The sequence below is a fragment of the Lutra lutra genome, chromosome 16 (assembly GCF_902655055.1).
Source record: "Lutra lutra chromosome 16, mLutLut1.2, whole genome shotgun sequence".
In the NCBI taxonomy this organism is placed as follows: Eukaryota; Metazoa; Chordata; class Mammalia; order Carnivora; family Mustelidae; genus Lutra; species Lutra lutra.
In genome coordinates, this window is record NC_062293.1 from 37,692,197 (window position 1) to 37,702,505 (window position 10,309).

Below are 10,309 nucleotides of genomic sequence, written 5' to 3' on the forward strand. Positions count from 1 at the left end.
GGGGTCTGAGTGTCCGTGGTGCTGAGGTTACAAAGCAGCCAGAGTCTGCGAGATGAGAGGGTGGTTTCTTTATGGGACGGTGGTGAGTGTTTATGTGGCGGTGATGGCGCTGCTTCAGCATCAGTCATGGGGAGGTGTCAAAAATGTACATGTTACAACTTACATACCCGTAAAAAGAAAGTTCTCGGTATTTTCAGTACCTGATCACACTGGAATGGTGGAAGAAACACTTAAACGATGACAATTAAGGGAAACCATCTCCCCTGGAATAGAGTAGTGGCGCTTCAGGGAAATACTCACAGCCAGGGCCGCCTTGTACCTCCCAAGATGACTTCAGGATGCAGGGGGCACTGAAGCTGCCTTGTGGCCCTGGTTGGGGGTGAGGGACGAGGTTCTCATCCTGCCAGCTTCAGCCGATGCTGCAATGGGATGTGGCTCATCTTGCCTTGCCCCTGAACCCTCCCGACTGCCACGGTGCTATGGTTAGGGGAACTGGTGGTTTGTTCTCTAGGGGTGGCAGGGCCTGTGGTCCCTCCCCCGCTGCTTCAGCCCCATCCAGCCCTCATCAACCTGAATCTAAGCACATCCTCCACCTTTTCTAAGCCACCCCTTTGGGAGCCGCTGCGATGGGGTCATCAGGAGCCTCACCAGAATATCAAAAAACACTTGCTCCGATCCTCATCTCAGATGGTGCAAGCAGGCATGAGTTCCACCCAATCCACATCCCCAGGAAGAACTGAAGGGTTGTGTCCGATCTTGGCATCCCTTCCCCCAACCTCCACGCCACTGATCCTCCATTTCTTCATATGATGCCTGACCCCACATGGGTCAGGGCCCTGGTCCCTTCATTCCCCCCAAAAAACACTGATGTATGGCTATTGGGTGTCAACAGATGTTCACTGGAAATCTGGGCGGAGGATGAGTTCTGAATAAGATGGAGCATGAACTTAGCACAGAATAATTTAGGTGAGGACTTGAATGAAGATATTAGCCATTAAAATCCCTCCTTTAAAAATTCACAGGCCATTCCCTGCCAGAAGGAATTCCTCTCCCCCAGCCTGATCTTTTCCCCCAAGACTGGGGCCCTGCACATCTCTCCTCTTCTCCCTCGCAACCCCACACTGGCTCTCACACTGATCAGGAACAACTCCCACTCCTGTTTCCTTCTTGTGCAGAACAATTTAGCCCTCTCTAGGCAATGCAGGGGAAGGTGGGGGTAACGTAAGGGGTCTCCCCTTTTATAATGAAATGTACCCATGAAGCATGTTTCCCCCTAAGCCAAAGAGTAATTCCCTCCCTCAGATTTTTGCCCTCATTTTAGACCAGCCAGCTCAACTTTAGCCAGCTCTACTCAAACAGCACTGTTGTGATGCCTCACACATTTCTTCGAATCTTCACAGTGAATGGTAGGTAATATTATTACCACCATTTCACAAACAGGAAACCAAGACAGCGACGTTGAGTAATAGTCACTGAGTGAATCAACAACCAGGCAAGAATTTAGCCCCGGCCTTGCCTTACTCTAAAGGCCCGTGCTCCCCACCACTGCTTATCCTGGGAGAAAGAGCTAGGTATCCACAGCTGGGAGGTGAACCCATCTTCAGAACAATTCCTGTGGAGACAGGAGGTGTGAACCTTTGACAGTGGGGGAGGCTGCTCTGAGGGTCCCTACTGGTCCGAGGCCCCTTCCTCCACAACCACGGCTCCTCCCAAAGTCAGCCTCTTCTCTGGCAAGAGAGCCCCCACTGCAAACCCCAGTGCCAAGTCCTAATGACAAATGATCACCTTGGGGCAGACCTCACTGTCTCCGGACCTCATTTCTGCAGACAGGCTCTCTCTCTCCCAAGCTGCAAACGTGAGGTTCTCCCAGACCATCTATCTGATCAACATACACCCCTGGCAGACAGGCACTATACCTTTTCTACCTTTACTGGCCAAGGGGCCAAGCCCAGGGGGCCCATCAGTGTTTGCTAAAAAGAGCCTGGTTCCAACCATTACTGTTTCTTCCCTGTTTCATGGTAAGGGGTTCAGCTGGTTGAAGTGACCTCACTTCACTGCGACCATTTCCTGAGCACCCACTGCATGCCAAACATTCTGTACAATGAGTTCATCTCCTCTCCTCCGTCCCCTCAGTTCTGTAGCAGTCAGCCCACTTCCCAGGGGAGGGAACCCTCTAGCAAGATGGAGTTCCTTGAGCTTCCAAAGTGCAAGAAGCAGAAGCTGGAATTCAAACCAAAGCTTGAGCAACAACAAGGCTCCTGCTGTTTCCACTAGAGACAGCCTCAGTCAGAGGAGATAATGATCTACTCTACCCTACAAAAGGGGATCAAATGTTTCCCTTTGGGGAAAGGCACATAAGGTATTTTCAGTGTCAACATGTGATTCTAAAACCCACTTCCCTAAAGGGTGTCCTGGGGCTTGGAGTGAGGCTGGTACAGAGAGAACCCCCTGGGTGAGTCAACCTCAGAGAACCCCACGGAGAGGACTGGTACTCTCACTGGACTGAGGGATAAAAGAAGCTCTAAGTCTGGGACTGGAAACTCCATGGGAATTTTCCCCAGACATCTGGGCACTGCCTGTCAGATGACTACAAATAGATCAGAAATTCACATGATATAAAATTCTAAAGATACAAAAAATAGACAATAAAAAAGAGGTCTGCCTCTTACCCCTGTTCCCCCGCTGCCTTCCCATTATCCTTCCCAACCAGAAAGGAAAGTAACTGTTAGCAGTTTGCATGTAGGCACTTATAAGCAGAGCTGAGTCTTATGTTTTGTTTTTCCATATGCGTGGCATACTACATAAGCCATTCTGTCCCTTGCTTCTTTTACTTAGTGTATCTTATAGACCATTCCATTTCTGCATGTAGGGAGCTGCTTCACTCTTTTTAGCAGCTGCCTGACATTCCAGTATATGGAAGTGCCAGAATTAATCAATCCTTTACTGATGGCCAATGAGATTGTCTCTAATCTTCATTACTATCAACCCGTGAATATCTTGTACTCACGTTGTACATGCGAGTCTATGTGTAAGATAGATCCCTAGATGTGGGATTGCTAGAGAGAGCTTATGAAATACAACATGTGCTTTTAGGTGTTGAATAGATTTTGCCAACTTCTCTCCCTCCATAAAGGCTGTAGCCATGTGTCATCCACTGCCAATGAAAGACAGCACAGGGAGTGATTTTTATATGAGGAAAAGACTTTCAGCTGGAAGAGAGGAGCTGAGGGGCAGACAGGGAAGCCCGTGCCTGGCCCAGACATTCATCCTAGGACAGCAAGTGACAAAGATGAGCCAGCACCACCAACAGGCTGCTCCCTGCAGGCAAGCCACCCATTTTACAGATAAGAAAACATGCTCAGAGAGTTGACATGCCTCACCCAGAGTTCTGGCCTAGAACCCCGTCAGTCCAGGGCCCATTCCCCCAGCCCATGCATGCTTCCCCCACTGGTCACAGCTATTGTCTCCTGTGCTGACTTGAACCCAGCTACTTCCCACTGTGAGCTGAAAATAATTGGGCCACCCACATGGTTTGGGCTTCCACTTGTCATTTCATTCCCACCCACAGGAAACCAGGACCTGTTCCCACACATACACACTCCCCCAGCTGGTGTTTCCAGCTTACTTGGGGCCCAGCTTACTTGGAGCCTTGATTTTCCACTTCTCTGGGGTGGACATTCATCCATCAGACTAAGGAACTGAAAAACTCAACGGACTCTCTCCATGGTTACTGCTTGGTAGTGGACAGTGAGGGCGTAAAAGAAGCGAGAGTCACCCATGAGTCGTGGGTGGTATCGTCAGTCACTCTGGAAATAGAAGCAAGCATGGTGAGAACAGTGCTCTGCCCCTGTACTTAGAAAGTTCCTTTGCATCCTTTAACTCATTTGCCCTCCCCAGCAGTTCTCTGGTTTAGGCAAGGCAGGAAGTCTTACATTCATTCCTCCCATGTCATAGATAAGGAAAAGGGGCTATGACCTTTCTACTGTTCTGGAAGAGCAGAGACTAGAGGTGGACCCAGGTTTTCTGGTGTCTAATCTGGCCACACACTGTTCTGTCCTCACAATAAGCAATCTCCTGGTGGATGAGGCCCCCACAAAACCCATCCCTTAACTGCCCACAACCAGAATGAGTCCCTGTGCCCCCAGCAATGTTGTTTGGGACCCTGCAATACATGGATGTACATAAATTCCTTTCCCTGGATCCTCATCTTTGTTCTAGCTTCACAGATGCATCCTTCTAAGGAGACTCTTGGGTGTTTCTGATGCGTGGCTTTGCATTACATCTAAATGCCTGGCATGGCCTGGGGAGTGGGATGGGTCCTCAACAAAGGTGCGTTGCTCAGTTGGCTGAAAGGACAGAAGGGTGGATGGGTGGACAGATGGATGATGTGTGGGTGGAGTATTGGTTGAACTGGTTTCTTTATTTTCACTTTTCTACCCGGCATCCGTTACCCCTTCCAAATATCACTTTGACATCCTTTCACAGAATTACTTCTCTCCCAGGGTATGCAGTCTCAGCGGTACTGCAAACCAGGTTCTCAATCTTCTCCCAGCCAAGAAGCAAGAAAATGACACAAGCTTGCTGGTCATCCTCTCTCCCCGAGGTCTGTGAATCCTTAGTAGATGGGGATGTGTGTAGGAAGAATGGCTGGAGTACACTTATTTCAAAAGTGGTACCCTGATGAGACAGTCAGTAATACCTGCTACCCAAACACCCAGAGCTTTTCTGGTTTCCTAATACTCTTTTTCCAAGTCAGGCTCGCCAATGCTCTATCCATTCTACAAGCCACTCAACATTATGCCCCAGTATATTACCTTCCTGCTTACATGAGCCAAAGTTGTTTTCTGTACTTACAATGAATTTTAAATGGCACAGATCGGAGATGAATGAGTGGACGAGTAGATGGATGGGTGGAGGAATGGAAAGAGATGAGAACGTGGGGGAGTCAAAGGGCAGAGTGGTAAGCACGTGGATAAATGCAGCACTGCCTGGGGAAGGACTTGACGGACCAAGTGTTGAGTCCCAGGCCTTGGAAGGATGGGAGGGAGAGGAGGCATGATGACCCTTCTATCTTGCCTATGGGGGGAGGTGATGTGAACCGGTTTTAGGGGCAACAGGACACCTACCCCCAAAGTCCTCCTTTAGTCTTCTATCTTTTGACTGAGAAAGCCTTCTGAAATAAGACTGTCATACCTCCATTTCCTAGATAAGGAAACTGAGGCCCACAAAGGGAAAGTGATTCCCTAAAATCACTGGGCTAAAAAAGGTTTTGGGCTGGGGTGGGACTCAAACTCAGGTCCTAATTCCCAGGCCCTTGCTGTTTTCACTGCTTCGTGAAAGCTGCCTCTGTGAGGAATGACTAAGATGTAGAATTTCCAAATTCCATTTTGAGGAAATTCCCCAAGGGGACTTCCTCACCCAGGCTGGATGTCCTCAAAAATGTCAATGTCTCAGGAAGTTCTAAGGCCCCTATGGTAACCTGAATGTTCTGCAGGCCCCTGTGCTGGGGTGGGGTGGGGCGGGGGGGGGGGGGGGGGGCGGGGAACAGGGCTGGTAGAGGAGTTTGGGGAAGCAATGTAGAGGAGAAGCAAGAGACTGGGGACCCCCATCCCTGAGAATGGATGCAGGGCAAGAAGGGGCTTCCCAAGGCCAGCTCCAAAAAGGGGCAGAATCCAGACCACAACCACAAGAGTCCTGTAAGGTTCTGAAACTTGTGTCATTTCCTTTGTAAGCTTGTCTGTGAAACTGTTTGAGAAAGGGTCTGCATGCTGGCTGTGGGCACCACCAGGAAAGGAAGAGGGGGCCATATGTCACCCCACAGCCAAGTTTGGAGTGAGAGAGAGAAATCCAGTGAAGGACAGAGCATGGAGGCCGAGTCTCTGAAGTCCAAGGCACAGAGGGTGAGAAAGCTTCGGGGGGCAGGCCTGAGTCATCACCATTTTCAACATATTTTCTTCCTAATAAGTGAAATAATGCCTAACGTGTCCAGCACGGTGTCTAATAACTAATGGAAAATATGGTCAACTCCCCCTCACCTGCCCCCATGTCCCTTAACACTGAGTTGAGATGGACACCCCTACTCCATGAGGAGGGATGGGGAGATGTGGAGTGGAGAAGCCCTGGAGCCTGGACACTTGGAGGAAGAAAGGGAAGGAACTGTGTTCCCCATATCTGCTTGTGCCATGAATGGTGCTGGGCAGTTGAGCGATTGTCTTTTAATCCTGAGGCGTCCTCAGAGCTGGGTATTCTTTGTCCCATTTTCAGAAGGGAAACCAAGATTGTGGAAGAGTTAATAACTTGTCCAAAGACATACAGAGAGGAAGTCATCTGTCTGATTGCTACCCCAAGTTTGTCCTTCTTCACCAGGCTTTCCTGTGGGGGTGGGGGACAGTGGAAAGGAAGGGGCGGTCGTGTTCTGGGAGTAGGCGCAAAGAAAATGGCTGCTTCTGACAAACATGCTGGGGGAAACAGACTCCCAAGCATCAGGAGGAGTAGCACCTGAGATCAGCTAGCACTCAGCAAATCTGTAAGAACTGATGCTTCTCCCTGGGCCCCACTCCCAGGGCTGCCCCCTCCCTGAGGCATCCTGTGGTGGGCTCCTCCAGTAACCTGAGGCGGTGAGCATATCAACAAACACCCCACAGGCTGCTGAAAACAAGCGGGTGTACTCAGGCAGCTGTCCCATGTGGTGAAGGCGAGAAGCGTGCAGGGAGGCACTCCAGCCCGAATGTGGTTGAAACTATTAAAAAAAAAAAAAAAATTGTCACAGTTCATACCCCTCACCTGGTGAAATGCACAGGAGGTGCATGGGGCGGGGGGAAGGTGCAGGATAGAATGGCACCGAAAGAACAGATCAGACCAAAACGAAAGGCAGGGTGTGGCAGAAAGAGTCCTGGGTAGGGGTTCGAATCCTGCCCCCCTCCCCCGCTGGGCAATTCCTCCGTGTGGCTGCCCCTTCAGACCCTCCAACAGCCCGGGCAGAGTACCCACCCCAGGCAGGGCCCTGTGGACACACGGGTGAGAGAGCAGCTAGCTGGCTCTTGGGAGAAATACTCATATTTGTAAACAAGGACAGGGGAGGGACGCAGCCGGGGAACAGCTCTCCCAATTTGCAGACGGAGAAAATCAGGGCTCCTCGGGAGGAAACAACTTGGCCTCAGGCTTCTCTTGGGGCTCAGACTGGGATTCCTAGAGAATGGAGGGACTTTCCCTGCTTTGGGCCTTTTTTTAAAAAGCAGCCAGAAAAAACAGAGCCACTGCCCACACGATCGATCATGAGGGGAACTCCAGGTCTGAGCAAAGCTTTGGAACCCAGAGGGCATGAGGTTTGGCTTTCTTTGCCTGTCTTCAGTTTCCTAACATCACAGTGTGAGGCTGGGCAGGCAGCCAGCTGAGCTCAGGGAAGGAATAAAAGAGGAGAAGGGAGACTGGGCCAGGCGGGCGAGGGAGGGCCTGCCCTAGGCTGGAAAGAGTGTGTGTCTAGCTCTAGCGAGGAATGGACTCACATCCGGGGGTGGGAGGGGAGCTGATGACAACCAGCCCTGTGAACTCAAGAGGCCTGTCAATGAGCCTGCTGGGTCTCTTGAACCTCATACACGCAAAACTACGTATGTCTGTGTAGGCCTCGAAAGCATTCACAGCTCTCATCAGATTTTTTTTTTTAAGATTTTATTTATTTATTTGCCAGAGAGACACAGCGAGAGCAGGAACACCAGCAGGGGTAGTGGGAGGGGGAGAAGCAGGCTTCCCGCCAAGTAGGGAGCCCAATGTGGGGCTCGATCCCAGGACCCTGGGAATCATGACCTGAGCCGAAGGCAGACGCTTAAAGACTGAGCCACCCAGGCACCCCTCTCGCCAGATTCTTAAAGGGCTCTGTTGCCCACAACAGGCTGGAAGCAATCTCTCACTTCACAGACGAAACTGAGGCCCAGAGAAGGTGAGCATCCTGCTGGAGGTCAGCTCTGAGAAGTAATACAGCCGTGTGCAAACCTAGGAGTCCGACTCCAAAGAGCCCATGTACTGACTTGAGATGCTATAGGAAGTTACTCAGATTAAACCAGCGTGAACTTAGCATCTATCATGTCCAAGATTTTGATGGAAAGCACGGGGAGAATACAAAAAGCAACTAAAAAAGGAAAACCATAAGATGTTGTTACTTTGTCCAAAGAGTAAAGACCAGACCAGTGCAAAGGTGACTCACGATAAAGGAGGCTATTTTCACTTGTCACTGTCCAGTGCTCTGACCACACACACACACACACACACAAACCACACACACATACACACACACACACACAGCATACACACACTGCAGGGGGCAGGTGGCTGACTTGCTCACCTGGCATCTACAGCACCTACAACAGAGTCTGGCTCACAGCAACTCCCAGGAGTAGTTTGCAGGTGAACAAGGACCGACTGAGTGGGTGTAGACCAAACGCACTGGTCGGGGGTGGGGGAAGGACAGAGAGGGCTTCGTGATGTTTCTACCTCCCCTTACAGTCTCCTAAGCATGTCCACCGTCATTACTCTCCTTGGTCCTCTCGACCACCCATGCATGGGTCACACAGACAGGTGTCCCCCGTTTTCAGGGACATGAAAGGCTGGGCGAATCATAAGGATAGTTGCCATTCATTGAACCCGCACCTTGATTTCCTCATGGAAGCAATACCTGAGAACCAGAGAACACACTACTAATTCCATGAGTCCAGACCAGAGTTTGCACAGGAGGTAGTGAGAGGTAGAAATGGAATTACGAGCAGGGTCTTCCCCCTCTCTTGTCCCCACAGTCCACTGGAACCACCAGAAATGATGAAACATACTCCTGAAATACCCATTGCCTCTTCCTGCTCAGCAACACCACCATCCTACCTACCCCCACTCCCACTTCCACACACACACTTACAGCAGGAAGTTCACCAGGACTTAAGGATGAGCATCACGTGGGTCCATCTCACTTCGTAACTCAGCTAGGGTCCCAACTCAGCATACTTCGTGTCCAGGAAAATACTTTGCTTTCTTCCTCAAAGAGGGAAACTGAGATCAGAGAAAGGAAACAGAAATAGAGCTCACATGGAAAACCTGAACCTTAGGAAGCTTCAGGATTTCTCTAGAAACAATGCAGGGTGGTAGAAAGTCTATAAACCCAGACAGACTTGGGTTCAATGTCAAGTTCTACCACCGCAGACTATGCGACCTCAGCAAGTCACTTAACCTACGCCTAACCAACCCACCTGCTTAAAACCAACACTTTTGTGACACAGCTCACTAACCCATGTTAACTGGGAGTCTGATCTAGATGGCTGAAAAGCCTAAAGTATAGAATATCCCTAAAGGGACTGCCATTATAATAACATGATAATGATCACTAACGTTATTAAGTACCTAACACGCATCAGGCATGGTACTAAGAGCTTTACACACGAACACTTTTATAGGAACTTAACTGTCTCAACAGCTGTGGGAGGGGCATTATTATTACCACTGCATTAGAGATGAGGGAACCGAAGCCAGAGAGATTAAGTACCTGGCGAAAGGCTGTCTAATAAATGGGGAAAACACCAAAGCCCCTGCTCTTGACCACCAGGTACACGGCCTCCCACACGTTTAGTAACTTGGGGGACTGTGTGAGGGAAACAGTTAAAGTAGGCAAACCATTACTGTGTGGACAGATGGTTTCAAAAGTGCCTGCCATGTGTTTATTTAAATGAAATGGCCATGGCTTTCAAAACTGCGTTTCTATTGTAAATGGGTGAATGAGTCACGAGGCGGGGAGGAGAGGCTTCCTAGGACAGGCTTAGGGCAGCAGCCGGCACCTAGACAGGATGCAGTAACACCGTTAACTGCCTGACTGAGGTGACTCAGTGGAAAAGGCTTGAGCCTGGTCATCAGAAGCACCGGTGCAATCCCACTGATCAGCCATGTCACCCTGAGGACCTTACTGACCTTTTCTATGAAATGAGAATAACCACCCTTCCTCAAAGTCACCGTGAGGAGAAATGAGATAAGGTCTTCCCAGTCTGGGTGATTCAGTCACCCTCAGACCCCAAGTTACATAGGTCACAAGAGTTAGCAAGAAAACGTTCTTGGTATAAGATTATATTTTTTGAAAGTTACATTTTTTTTAATTTGTTTGCTCTTGCCACTGTTGCTAGACAATTTTCTCTTAGATAATTCAGATGTCAACCTCAGCCCAGCCCAGGCAAAACTGTCAGTATTCTGAAGTATCCAAATAGGAATGGATGAAGAGGGCGCCTGGGTAGCTCAGTCGGTTAAGCGTCGGCCTTCAGCTCAGGTCATGATCTCAGGTCCT

General features: G+C 49.8%; 1 long non-coding RNA gene across 1 annotated transcript; it reads right to left on the reverse strand.

The window, feature by feature from the left end:
- Positions 1-294: 294 nt before the first annotated feature.
- On the reverse strand, positions 295-9,021 carry LOC125087971 (uncharacterized). Its single transcript, XR_007123546.1, has 3 exons — positions 8,903-9,021; positions 3,642-3,806; positions 295-369 (listed from the first exon to the last, which is right to left on the reverse strand). It is a non-coding gene; the product is annotated as an uncharacterized LOC125087971 (long non-coding RNA).
- Between the last annotated feature and the right edge of the window lie 1,288 nt (positions 9,022-10,309).